Raw genomic sequence first — 14,525 nt, 5'->3', positions numbered from 1 at the left:
CTAGGATTTAGAACTCCCCCTCTTTTTTTTTAAACTGCCCTAAAATGGCATTAATCAAAAACAATAACTCCTTTTAACTTTTCTAAAGTGCTCCAAAGGAAAGTATGAAATAATCTGTGTGTGGGCCACAAATGTGGGGAATGCAAACATTTCACAATAAACATGTTTAAATGAAAGTCCTTGGCAAGATAGCCTGCGAGATAGTACATGCTGGGTTAATTAATGCATACTCATAAAAATAAACCTCACTTTTAAGATTTGACCAATAAAAATCATTAGCATATTTGGATCAGATGACTTTATGTATACATTGAACTTCTCCATGGCACATTGTCCTTGGGAAGCCTGAAAACAGATTTCAGTTTCAAGTCAAAACTCCCCTCCTATCTGTTCTTTGTGTTTCCAATACAGTGATACAATGATTTATTCTGGTTTTATCTGTTATACCTGCAATTGATCTACTGGTGATGGGATTAAATTTATCATTTTAGATGTATAAATCATAGTTAGATAGCCAGAAAAGTGTTTAGTTGCATAAAAATTCCTATTGTTTGCTTACAACACACAGTATTTGATTTTCACTATAATCAAATTACTATAGTGCATAATTTTCACTCCAAGATGTTTATTTTTTGCTATCTTAAATTGAATCATTTTGGCCTATTCACAAATGGTATCTTTTTTTAAAAAAAAAAAAATATTTTCCTGAAATGTTGACTTTGGGTTGTGGACCATGCAGCGTTCTGAGGTTCTGCTAAATTAGAAATCACATAATTTTTCTAAGTCTAATTACAGTATAGAAGATTCTGGTTTTATGCCATGCTCTTTGTACAGGAAAAGACAAACGGCTACAAAGGCCTCTTCAGTATGATGCTAACAGTAAAACCAAACTCATTTTAAAAGAACTGAAATTGGAATTCATAAACTCAGTAGAAGTTGTAACTACCCAGACAGTGAAATTCTGAGCCTACGATGATGCCACATTTCAAATCCTTATGAAAATAAAAACAACCCAACAAAAATTATTGAGGAAAAAACTCCAGCGTGAGTTTAATTTTATCCAACTTTATTGGCAGCTTATTTTGAACTAATGTGCAATAAAGTTGCCAAGCAGAACAATTGAAAGAAATGAGAAAAAACATTTTTTGTTGTTGTTTTCTTACACTGTTTGTTTTAATAAAGACTATGGAGCAGTAAATACCTGAATAAATAATTTGGGGGCTTTGCACAATCACGTCTGGCTAGAAGGCTGCAGGACTCATGGGTTGTGCTGTTGTTGTTAGTCATTCCCACAGAAGGCTGGGCACTGGCTCACCCGTGCACGGTTTTCTGGGGACTGTTGTCATGGGGCCTGTTTCCTCACCCCTCCCCACTCAACAGGGACAGACTGGGGCCCCTGGCTAAGCCCTTCTATGGTAGTATCATCCCAGTGTGCCTGAGAGGAAGACAAGCACCCACTCCTAAGAAAGAGCCTTTCACATGAGCATTTCTGGAACCAGGGTTTGCAAGTTCGAGGGTTCCAGCAGATTATAAACAGTGTCGGCTTCATACCCTTATTTTGTGCCAGAGACTCAACATTGCCTATTTTAGAGACCGTGTGTTTACGCCTACAAAACAAACCTCGGCATGTGTGTATATTTGTCGAGAAGCCACACCTAGTGACTCCTGGGGTGGGTGAGCATCCCTCCACACCACCAGCCTCAGCTCTGTTGACCAGTGTTAGCGAGCTGCTCTGCCCTGCTCCCCATGCCAGCCACTGGGCTTGACTTGGGTGAGGCTGTGACGTGGGGTGCCTGCAGGGAGGTCTTAACCCTGGGAAGACCCTGTGCCCATAAAGAGATGGGGTGGAGGACGTGACATCCTCTGTAAGACTGCTCATCCGTAGTCCCAGAAGACTGAAAAGGGAACATGCACGTGTGATTTTTCTCAGGGAGAAGGCCCAGAGTTCACCTTCGATTTTTTGAGGGAGTCCCTGTTTTGTTTGTAGCTGAGGAATAGATCAACTTTTGTACAGAACTTTTGAGTAAAAACTAGGAGACGGGAACCTTCTGTGGTTTGCACACAGTGTGGGTGTGTTTCCCAAGGGTTCTTGTGTTGGGAGCTTGGTCCTCATTTAGGGCCATGCTGGGTGGTAGTGGGACCTTGAAGAGGTGGGCGTCTTGGGGGAAGTCCTTAGGTCGTTGCAGGAGTTGCCATTGAAAGACATGAAGGTAGTTCTCTTGGATAGAGAGTTGTAAGTGTGAGCCTGGTCCTGAAATCCCTCTTTGGCTTCCTGTTTGACATCTATTCTCGCATGTATTCCGCCATCTGCCATGAGGTCCTCATCAGAGCCAAGCTGATACCAGCTTCATGCCCTTGAAACTCCATGAACTAAATAACCTGTTTTCTTTACAAAGTTAGCTAATCTCAGGTTTTTCATTAGAGCAATGAGAACAGACGAATGTATATCATCTACCCTTGGAGAGAATGGGAGCTGCTTCGGGACAGGTATAACCTGAGAAAGTCTCAGCGGCAGAATGCTGGGCTGGAGATAAGAAGTGGCAAGAGGGCATCATACTAAGCACCGTTGTTGTTTTCACATATTGACAGTAAGAAGGTTGATGCGACAGTTGAGATGATCACAAGCAGAAAGTGTTGGAGTAAGTAAGCCAGGGTCTGGGGGTGAGACTCAAAGGAAGGGGTCAGAGGATAGGTCCTGGGCCTCAAGGTCGAGTGCTTCCAATTAGGGGACTAGGATGGTCTGAGGACTTCATGTGCCTGTCTCCTTCCTTCTCTCCTTATTGCCAACACTGGGCCTTGTATCTCAGGAACGATCAGCTCTGTGTCTTCCTCCTCACCACTGCTGGGCCTGGCCTGCCATACCTCAGAAGCCCTTGCAGAGTGAGTCCTCTCCTGGGCCATGGCAGAGTGAAAAGGCCATTTGTTTACCAAGACTGGACCTGTAGTGGCCTCAGGGATTCAAACACTCTATAATAGGAAGGCTCTTTGGGGGTTCTGGGTTCAATTCCCCAACAGTCCAATGGGTAAGTCAAGGCTTGGAGTGTTAATGGCAGATTGGGCAAGGACCCAGGTCCCAATCCTTAATCCTGTGATCTTGTCACTGCATGAAACTGCTTATGTAGTTAAGTGCTTCCCAGCCAACGTTCTGTGGAAGATTGGAATAGATGGCTAGTTCTAGAACATCTCCTCCTCCTGCTTGCTCATCTTTTAATATAGGAACAACAGCAACAATAATAGCAACCGCTAACTACGCACCATATTACTTTGTAATGAGTTAATTATTAATTATCGCAGTTTTATTTGTTCTTGCAAACTTATGGGGTAGGTTACTATGACACCCCCGTTTTACAGATGAGGAAACCAGGGCTCGGAGAGTCTGTTAGGTGCTCAACATCCACAGTCCAGCTCAACTGCTCAGGCCAAAGTTGGCTCACTCAGCTCCTTCCTCCCCGCCATTTCCCCAACACTGCAAAGGAGACTCCAGGTTCGACTTGGCCGAGTGTGTTCCCCTCATGTAGTTGTGTCTCTATTTTACATCGAATCGATATTGACTTTTATTTATGGCAGTATTATGTGAAATGTCTACTTGAAATAAATTGGTTTAAGGAAAAATCTGTGAGTTAATTTCAAGGAAAAATCTTAACTAGTTTATGGTCCGGGTTGGAGTCGATACAGCCACAAGGAGAAGGTGGCAGGTGAATGGCTGAGATTTGGGTGGCACTGTCTCAGATCTAGTTCAAGTGGGGGGGGGGGAGAGTGGAACCCATAGAACTCCACATTGAGGAATTTCAGATGGATTCCTGTCTTCATGTGGGGGTGGAGGTTGACCTCTGGCAGCATCTTATGACCACTTGGTTTAAAGGGGGAGTCTTGGGTGTTTATTTTTCCTGGTGTGTGTCTAAAGCACCGAAGGGAGCCACAGATCCAGAGGGTCTTCCTCAGTACCATGCCTGCAGTCTAGTGGGATTGCCTCGAGGGGGCCTGGCCTGAAGCTTGGAATCAGTGACAGGTCTGGGAGCAAGAAGAAAGGTGACAGAGAAGGGTTGGAAGACAGTCACCCCAGGAAGGCTAGAGAGCATCTCATCCACGCTCCTGGGTATCTGCGTTGTATTGCCCAGGGTTGACCAGATGTTCATAACGGTACTAGGGCCAGCACACAGCTCTGGCAACTACCAGGCTTCCAATATATATATCCTTCTGTGCCACCATGACTGCTACCACAGAGTGACAGAATCACTGACCATCAGAAAGTCTCTAGTCCAAATGATTCTCAAACTGGCTTCCATAGGACCCCAAGGGTTCCAAGGCAAAGCCTTGGGAGCCAAGAGAAGGGGAGGACTCAGGATTCTCCTCGGTAGCTTTGGGCAGAGCTGCTGGGCTCTTATCAGTTCCTACACAGGAAGATTCCCTCAGGGAAAGGATTCTACTAATAGAAAATGCTGAAAAACCACAAATTCAGACCAAGTTTTCAATTCTGTAAATGGAAAACCAAGTTCCACAGAAGAGCACAGAATCACAAAAGTGGAGTCTATTCCATCATTTTTAAATAAAAATGTTGGTGGCGCTTTGGTAGAAGAATAAAATATGCACTTAAATGGAAACACAAGGGTTCCTAGGGTCAGGCCCCTGCTTTGGCACCCAGAGCATTTGGTAGAGATGGATGTTCACCTGGAACCCAGCTCTCTATGTGCAGGGCACCTAGAACGCACAGGAAAGATCTTCTCAGCAGTAGTCACCCATGGTGGCTGATGTTTAAGGGGCTACTGGGTGCCAGACCCTCAGTTAAGCACTCTCAGACATATTATCTCCATTCCAAAGAGAAAGACATGGAGGTGATTTGGTGACTTTACAACATTCATGACGGAGCTTTCGGGACTCTAGTCTAGAATTTGTGCTCTCCATTGCTGTGTGTGGCTCCTGCCTGCTAGAAAAAGTCCCTCAGTGTCTAGCAGGATTTCACTAAAGTGCAGTGGGCTGGGTGTCTCATTGTCAGGAACATTCTGACCAAGTCTTCTCCTCTAGAAGGATCAGAGAAGAGACAAGAATATTTCTGTCTCCCTTCTAACTCTTCCAGCAGAATCCTACTGGCTGGAGCTAAAGATGGGTAACCAGTTCTCATCAGTAACCGTGAGCAGGGACCTTATTTACTGTATGTTATCCAGTAACCCTCTGGAAGGGCTGGAGGCACTCAGATACCTACTTGTTGATTAAGAGTTCATGGATACTCTCACTCATTCATAAGACATCATTTGCCTGTGTATTTGTGCGCTTATGCATTAGTTCATGCACTTATTAGACTTTTTATTCCTTCTCTTGTCACCCTGTCTCCATCTATCTATTCAAAGTGTCTTGGCGCGCTCATCCACTCATTCATACATTTGATCACGTGTGTTGGTTCATTTGTTGAACAAATAAAAAACTTTGATATGAAATAAAGCCCTTGGAGGAATGCGTAATCACGGAGAAACACGTCATCATTAAACCCAGGGTAGACACTAGGCATGTCTCATCATTAGGACAGAGGCACATGGAGTTGGACAAATAGTGTCAGGGACCCTGAAAGAGACTTTCTGGTCTATGAGAGGTGACCATGGAATCTTAGTGTCACTTATATGCCACGGTGTTTGAGCCCTCCTTCCTGTTGTTCTCCATGACCTGAGAATTCATGCTCAGGACTTGCCCCAGCAAGTCCATGCTCCATCCACCTCGGCCCCCCAACCTGCCCCTCTACAGCCAGCCTTGTTTTTGCCCATTACTCTACTTAATTTAAACTTGAGAGCTAAAGCTGTAGTAACCAACAGCAACCATGAGTGGGAATCTTATTTACTGTATCTTTTCCTGGATCTCACATCAACCCACTAGGAGTGTAGAGGCACTACACTCAAATATATATATATCTGCATCCGCCTTGTGGAAGCAGTAGATGGTTGAGTCCGGGTAGTGACAGGAGGACCATGTACATGGTCTCATGAGGCTCCTGCATGGAGTGGGGCAGGAGAATAGGAAAGCACTGAAGGCCAAGCAGAATTCGGGATCCTTCTCTTCTTCCACCAAAGCATTTCCATCCATCATTTTTTTTTGAACTTCACATTGTCCCTGGGGTTAGACAGAAGGGATGCCACTGGGCCTCTTTCACCCATTGAGATCCTGTATTTGCAAGCCCAGAAATCATAAAACACAGCCCCAAGATGAAGTGGCATTTCTAGCGATAATAATAACATGGACTTAAAGTCAAGCTAAGAATGAGACGGTTCTACACTGGGACACAAAGACATTGCAGAAGGGCCTTCTGTCTCCACCGAAGCAGTGAGGAGGAGAAGGCTCTTCTGCATCACGCTCTGAGTATCATGGAGAAAGCCTTCACATCAAGATGGCTTGCACGTGGACGTCCTTTGAACTGCTGAGATGACATGTGACCTTGCACTCAACTTTCCTTGCTGTAGGTGACTCCCAGTGCTTATGTGTATCCTTCCTGCTGGACGGACTGTGTTTCAAAGATTGAGCTGCAAGGGTTCTTTGGATAAGTAGAGGATCCACCTACAGCAGGCTAGCGTGGGCACCTGTTGGCTCCAGAAGACATTTTCCACCTTTACCCCAGTAGGAATGCGGTACCTCCCTGCAGGGTAGGCAGCCTGGGTGGACAGTGGGAAAATCTTCCCGTCCTTCTTAGACCGTAGCTCACTCTGGGGGTGCCTGCCTTTTCCCAGGGCCAGTGGCCTGTTTTACCTGTGTATCAGGACCCCACCCACACTGACTCTCAACTCCCAGCCAATGGGAAGAGTTCGTACTGTAGGCTTGTTCCCTAGGCAACCTAAGCATACACTCAAGGAAGAAATCACAGGAACCTGTTCCTCCTGGAGTCAGTCCACGCTCCGTCCACCTCGGCCCCCCAACCCAGCCCTCTACAGCCAGCCTGGGTTTTTTGCCTATTACTCTAGTTGATTTAAAATACAAAGCCATAAACACTCGGGGCAGCCAGCAGCATGGCCGGATGTAATATTAATTTCTTTTCTGGTTTATTTGTGAAGGAGTCAACCATATAAATCACTTTAAGCCGCTAAGACAGAAAGTGAAATCGCATCTTTGGATGGAGAAGTATAGCGCTTTGCCATTAAAAATCTAAGAAAGTGTGATCCATTTGAGGTTCTTAATGTGGTATAGTTTTGTGACCCTTGCTTTAGATCATCTGGTGCTCAGGAGGGTCCCACCCCCTCCGTCTGAGTGCGAAGTATCGGGTACCTATCGGTGGCACATCATCAGAAAGTCTGGTCTCTGCTGGACAGGCTCCTTGTGATACCATGCTTCATGGCTTGTTTAATTAACAGCCATTTTTGACCTAGACTTGTTATAAAAGTATTGCTATTCTCTCCTGCTAAATTATGTCTAATGAACATATTTGCATGTTATCAGATATAGCAATATATCATTTCAAATTTCAGCGTTTAAGCCTGCATCACTCAAAACAGCTTTTGTGGATTAGTAAGCAGGTGAAATCAAAAATCTCATTTCATATCTGACATTAATAACTTTCAGGGGGAATGAGCATTGGCATTTATGTCTGGACCAGAATCGAGCCCAGTGTCCTAGAAACACAAGGGCAGCAGACAAACCTACTCACCAGATAGGAAAATAAATCATGCATAATGCAGAATTTCTACCTTACATGTTAATTAATGTGTGCAATCAATTACTGATGTTACAATATGAGAAAGAAACTGGTGGGGAATGGGGTAATAAAAAATACCTATAGATTTATCTGCTTCTTTTTTCTATTTAAACAAATAGTCTTCAAGCCTGTGAATGCTGTGTTGAGACATGCTCTGAATAATAAGCATCATAAAATCTAATCAGATTTATAAGAGGAATTGATTGTTGTGGCAGGAGGAGAGGGTGGAAAATAAGCTGAAATTTAAGTGTTAATTTTTATGCTAATCCACAGTGGCTTCATATGAAGCAATTTTGTTCTGTGCCACAAATATAAAATTGTCCCTTGCAGAGAAATGTCAGCTTGCTAGACCTGAAAGCAGTAATTTATTAGGTATGTTTCTATTAGTATGTGTCACAGTTGTTAGCAGGCTATACACACAATGGTGCTTCATACTTATCCTCCAAGTCTCAGAATGTTTCAGCTCAGTGGCTGGAACGTGGGGCATTAATACATTATCATATGCGGGGTGGTCTGTGCCCTGTGGACAAAAGGCTATTTAATACAATTTAATGTCATTCTGAGAAGAAGTGGAAAAATAAAGACGGGGAATAAAATGGCATCTGTGTGTTTCACAGTGCACTCATGCACAAACCCTCAGTTTAAGAGGTATGACATTTCTGCCAAGAAAAAGAATAAAACTGGGGCATTTTTTTTTTATAACCTGTTCCCCACTGCAGTATTTTCCAAATGCTATTAAGTGATCGATTTACACGGCCACATGATGATGTCATCCATAAGAAGGGGAATGCAGATGACAGCAAAATACTAGTGACAGTGACCTTGTTTCAGAATCCTTGGAACCCTGTCAGCTTTGCTTCCAGTATATGGTTTCAAAGAATGTACTTTTTTTGGACAATATCTAGTTACTGGGTAGTGAATTAATAGAGTTAAGAGTTCTGATGCAATTCACATATAGGTCAATTACATGCGCCAACATCTGCTCTGTCACTATCATTTGCATATAGCATTCATATGTTAATGATGCCTCTTTTTACTCAAGTAATATATTTAAAAAACAAGATTTGCATATCAGTTTGGATCAGTATATTACAAGCAATTTATCATTTTCTCCTTCTTGTTATGATTTTTAAGAACAATATCTTGAGTGATGGCTGCTATATTTGAGCACGGCTCTGATTTATACAAGGGACCCCTCGGTGGGGAAGCTTCCATTCTAAAGCTGCTTAAGGCCTTATAAATCAATAATGACACAGATGGACTGGTGATAATCTATTTAGAATGCCTGATAGCAAATATTGTTGCACAGATGATTAGAGTGGTAACTGTTTTAGCAGAGAGCCTTTTCCTCTCTCTCTCTCTCTCTCTCTGTAAATGGGAAGTTTGAACAAAAAAGTGCTTGCACATGGACTTCGTGTCAGGCAATCTTCTTGCTGGGTCTGGATTGCAAAGGGGGAAAACATGGGGAGAAGAACAAAGAGACTTCCCGCTCCTGCCAATATAATCATATCAATCCCTGTTTCTTTAACAAAACAGGACCTCTTAATGGAATTGTGTCTTCAGGTGTAAATAGCATTAAAAGCTGCTTCTCCTCTCCTCTTTGCCCTGATACAGCGCAAGGAGTGAGAAAATAAAGTGGAGGTTGTCAGAAGTGGCAGCTGCTTGGAATCCTGATAAATATAAGCTTTTATTGATCTGATGAAAATGAAAGATCCCAGTGCTAGGCAGTATTTAGCTTCTTGTCTACAGCACGTCACCGGTGGCCTTGCATGGGGATAGATTTCCATTCTCCTACACCGGATTTGATTTCATCTTTAACCTTTTCAGTTGAATTTCCTTGACCTCTGCGTATTGCTATGATTTGGTGAATTTGTTACATTTCACTTTACATCGTTTCTTTTTTTTTTTCCTGTTTTCTTTTGTGATAGGGAGCTGGGACGCCCCTCTGGCAATCTGTCAGCGCCTGGATCAACTGCACCCTTTCTGGGGTATTTTGTCACCAGACTGACGGTTCTTAAGACAAGTATGCAGTTAAGCTGCTAAGGTAAGCCCTGCGGTTCCAGAACTCATCACTCTGGTCACACCTCGTGTCCTTCCACTTTGTCCTGTTGACCTAACACAAATCCAGACCAAATAGCCCCTCTCTCCCCCTGGCCCAGGGCTTCCTCTGGGCTTCTGCCTGCCCCAGGTGGGATGGCTCTGTACCTGCCCAGGAAGCTCTGGGAGAAGGTGACTGGCAGGAACTTTCCCAATGGGGATAGGCCTTCCTTTGTGGTTTGGGTGTGTTTGGGGACTGGTGGGGCAGGGGCTAGAGGAACAAAAGGATCATGGAAAAAAAAATGTTATTTTCCCCTTCTGTGGTTTAATTCTTCTCTGAAGTTTTCTTCTGGGATAAAGACGAGGCTTCGGTTCAAAATCCTGAAGGTGCTGCTAACATATTCTGGTTCCAAGAAAGTGCTGCTGTTATTTTGAGTAGTTTTGATACAACCAAATCAAAGTGAAGATTTGAAATAGCTTTTCTGAAAGCCCAAGCTGAAGTCATAAATTATTCTGCACCATGATTCTTTCTGATAGTAAAACCATACCTCTTTGCCTGACATTGCTGAAATGTGGAAAAGTGAAAGTTAAAAATAAAATGAAACATTTAAATCTCGGCTGTTGAGAACCTCAGATAGACATCAAGGCCAGTCGATAAAGGCTCCTATCAATTAGACTTCCACCGTTATCGTCCGATATTGGTTTATTAGCCATTGCACAGGTGCAGGGTTCCAGTATTAAGAAGGTGAAGACCTAGGGTGGAAAAAAAATGGAAAGCAAGGATTGGGGGGCTCCGGGGGTCCCCTAGAGGCCAGGGCGGCACCCTAGCTTCGAGCGATCTTGCAGAAGAATATCTGCAGCAAAAGGTTGGAAGTTTTCCCTGTTTTACCCCCTTTATTTGAGTTAGAAAGTGTTGATTTCACACTGTGGTGAGTGTTTTCCTGCAGCTTCTTGGTGGGTGTATTCCGCGTTAAGGAAAAGGAGCAGTGAACGCCAACAGTTCTAGCTGCTGTCGGGGGACGGGCGGGCCTCCCCTGGCACCAGCGACTTCACGGAGCACTGGGTCTCCTCTGGCGATGGGGACAACCCACGGGCTTCCGGGCTCTGGGCTTCCACACTGAGCCGTTTGGCTGGGTCCCTCCTCAGCATATCGCAGGCAGGAACAATTTTGGGTTCCATAGCTGTTTGGTTGGGAAAACAAGCCTGCAGTTGCCAGTAAGGTTTAGAATCTGCCTGCCAGATAAGGGAATGTCTGCGAAGACTATTTTCCCTCTTGGGAGGCAAAACACAGATGGGGGAGTTAGGAGTCTTACAATATTTAGCTGCTACATTGATGGTAGGGATTCTGCCGCGTGGATGCTCCCGGTTTCTGAAGGCCCAGTTTAGCATCACTGCTGAGGGCCTCGGGTAGGAGAGTGGGTGAGACCGGCTGTTGGGGAGGGCTGGGGAGAGAGCAAGGATGCACCAGCTTGTTCTGGAATGTTCCACACCCTGCGCCTCTCTAGGTGGAGGAGGAGGCACTGCAGGGATGCTGGCCACTTTTCCTTGACCCCCTTTGGTATGACAAGGACATGGGGGGGGGAGTGCCTTGTGCTCCCCCCACGGGCGAGACAGAGCTGTCCTTTGCATGGGCTAAACAGACTGCAGAAGAGTGACTCCGACGTCACCCAGTTTTCTGCCGCCAATGCACACGTTTTAAGGAGTCGCTCACCTGGGCCTCATGGAAGATAAAGATCCATTACAGCAGTCCCCTATTATCTGCAGGGGACATGTTCCAAGACCCAAAGTGGAAACCCAAAACTGGCTAGTACCAAACCCTGCATACACTGTGTTTTTCCCTAGTCATAAAGTATAATCTGTGAGATGCAGGAAGAGATGAACCATCGTAACTCATAAGACAGAACCAGCACGACTATATCCTGCCATCCAAGTGAGGTGAATGTGGTCTCTCTCTAGAAAGAGTCAAGACAGATGTTAATATCTGGGAGCTGTGGTTGACCTGGGGTAACTGGAACAGCACAGTGTGGCACTGTGGGTCCGGGGGTCCTCTGTAGGTGGTGTTCTGTGGGATTGGCCATGCGCAGGCAGGGGGATTTTCCCAGATGGAAAATGCAGAGCTCGGAATAATTTTGGGATCCTGTGAACTGGAAGTAGGATTGGAAACTTGTATCCAAGAGCAAATTCTGTCCTCTGGTGACCAAAAAGGGGACAGGTGTTAGAAATAGACAGAGGATATTCAGGCACTTCCCTCCCAGGCTGTCCCTGACTTTCTGGTCTCAGAACATAGGCTCCTCTGGCCCTGGAGCACTTCCCCCATGGCCTGGGACTCTGAGGAAGGGCAGGTGGGAAGTGGGTGGGAGGGGGAGGGGAGTGGGTGGGAGGGGGAGGGGAATGGGTGGGGAGTGGGAGGGGAGCGGGCTAACTCAGCCCCCAACCCACTTCTGGCCTGCTTACCTGCTGGGGACCCTGGCTCCGGCTCCTTTCAGTTCTTAGTAAAGGACACTCTTGGCTTTTTGAAGTCTTATCTAAAACGTTATACAAATGCAGCTTCAGGAGAGCAGGACCGCCATCCTTAAGCCGCCATTCCATAGAAGTGGAAGCCACCTGTTTATAACCAACCTCCCACATTCCTTTGAAAGCAAATTCCTGTCCTCCCACAACAGGTATTTCCAGAAAGTTCCCTGCATGGATTGGAGGCACAGCCTCTTCTTTCAGAAAGAACCCATGCTTGGGTCGTGAGGCCTGGCTGTATCCAGAGGAAATGGTGCTCAGAGCTCATAAGAACTCCTCTGTCTGACAGGTGCATGTGGCCCTCGCTATGTGCTGGGCACCCACAGTGCTCTAGGGACCATAAGCACATGGGCCTTGAAGGTCTGGTCCTCTGTGGGCTCTGCTGTCCCAAGGCAGCCCTGCTGTCCTCATGGAGATGCATGAGGCCGTAACTGCTCAGTTAAATGACACCGTAGTCTACTACGGTGAGGCCCTGCATATGTGCCTAGGACTTTGAGTCTCATTTGATCTTCACCAGGAGCTGTCAAAGCTCATGGAGGTAAGGATCCCCACAGATGCTCTGTAGCCACAAAAGGAGGTAGAAATGGCAGGTTCCATCACTCACACTCTCCTTGGGCGTAAACCAATCAGGGACAATCTCAACTCTAGAGGAAGGGCAGAGAGGGGCTCGTTCTGGTCTAAGCATCTCTCAGGATTTTCCCAGTGATTCTGCATGAAGCCCCGAGCAGGAAGATACCATTAATGGGTTCCATTTTCCTGACGTAGAGTCTGGGGCTGGAGAAGTGGCCTACCTCGGATCACAGCGATGGTAGCTGGAAAGGCCACGTTCTGAGCATTGTTCTTTCTGATTGGGAACTCAGTTTGGTAGCTAAGGAGCAGCACTGGGCACAGCATTGGATAAGTCCCTGCCCACAGGGAGCTCGTGATGGGCGCGTTATGGGCGGGAATTAGTTATAGGGCAACAAATGAGGAAGGTGATACCAGAGAGTGATAAATACCAGGAGAAAAATGAAAGCAGGAGAATGGGCTGGTATCTGTACTTGAGGTGCGCACCCACCCCCTGGAAGGGATGTTGGAAGGGAAAGGTCTGAAGGGCATGATCCAGTTGGGTAAAGGTCTGGGGAAGAGCACTCCTGGAAGAGGGAGTAGCATGTGCAAAGGCCCAGTGGTGACAAGGAACTAGGCATTTCTGAGGAGTAGAGCATAGGCCAGTGTGGTCAGATTACAGTAAGCTCTGGGGAAAAGTGGGCAGGTTGAAGTGCTAGGGTCAGGCATGACCTCGTAGGCGAGGGTGAGGAGTTCCAGCTTTCTTTTGCAGAGCCGAGGATCAAACCCGGAGCCTGGTGCGTGCCAACCACTCACTCTGACACTGAACTACATCCTAGCTCCTCCTTTTCTGTTTATGTTGCTTTTAACCAAAGGGGGTGTCTTGAGAAAGACGCTGTAGATGCTGACTTAGGTGCCAGAATTCCAACGACTTAAAATGGCCCCTGGTGGTTTGTTTACTGTGCTCTTTGTTTTTCGCCAAAGGGATCTCCTGTGACTGGTCCAGAGCTGGGAGTCGGGGGTGGACTGCAGGCCCCGAGGGTATGGGAAGGTGGCCAGCAACACTGGGGGCTCTTTCTGGTCTCAGGACCAGCGTGAGCTTCCTGTGCAGCCCAGCGAGGCCCAGGCCAGCTGTGGGGGCTTAAGCAGAGTCACAGGTGAAAGCCTTCTGGGCTCACTCTGATTAGGGAGCCTCCGTGGGGCTTCATGGGGTGGGGGACAGCCAGTGGCCCTCAGGGCAGTAGAGGTACCAGCCACGCCCTTCAGAGAAAAAATAACTCACGATGGGCCGCCTGGTAACACGCAGGATGAACTTAAGAGCAAAGCGCCTCGGTGGTCATCATTCAGGGCTCTTTCTGTTGGGCAGAACAGACGATGCTGCCCGGAAGAACTTCCTTCTCAGGGATTCCAGATCATGTGAAGGCCAGTGGAGCCCTAGGGCTAGCAGAGAGCTTTGCAGTCACAGTCACCTTCCTTTTATCAATGAAACGGTTGAGACTCAGAGAGGGCAAGGTAGTTGCCCAGTGTCACAACGCAAGAACCAGAACCTATATATATGTTTGTATCTAGCCCTGTTCTCACCAGAACGGAACTGGCTACTCTACTCTTCAGACAGGTCTAAAATAGGTTGGGGCCACTCTTAGCTGAAAGAAGGTACCAGCGTGTGTGTGTGTGTGTGTGTGTGTGTGTGTGTGTGTGTGTGTGTGGTGGGGATGGGGGTAGGGGTGGTGTCTACTTGGTCTCAGGAGCTCCCACAGCACCTGGT

General features: G+C 46.3%; 1 protein-coding gene across 17 annotated transcripts in view; it reads left to right on the top strand.

Annotated features, from left to right (window-relative positions):
- The window catches only part of Znf536 (zinc finger protein 536), a 431,882-nt gene that overhangs the window by 106,528 nt on the left and 310,829 nt on the right, over positions 1–14,525 (top strand). For 15 of the 17 annotated variants that reach the window (XM_078032225.1, XM_078032215.1, XM_078032220.1 and 12 more), the window contains one exon: positions 9,595–9,710. The exons of the other annotated variants lie outside the window; for them this stretch is intronic. The gene's annotated coding sequence lies outside the window, so the exon portion shown is untranslated. The remainder of the gene's footprint in view (positions 1–9,594; positions 9,711–14,525) is intronic. 17 annotated transcript variants of the gene reach the window in all.

This window comes from Ictidomys tridecemlineatus, chromosome 15, assembly GCF_052094955.1.
Source record: "Ictidomys tridecemlineatus isolate mIctTri1 chromosome 15, mIctTri1.hap1, whole genome shotgun sequence".
In the NCBI taxonomy this organism is placed as follows: domain Eukaryota; kingdom Metazoa; phylum Chordata; class Mammalia; order Rodentia; family Sciuridae; genus Ictidomys; species Ictidomys tridecemlineatus.
Note: the sequence above shows the minus strand (reverse complement) of the source record. Positions and strands in the feature narration are given on the sequence as shown.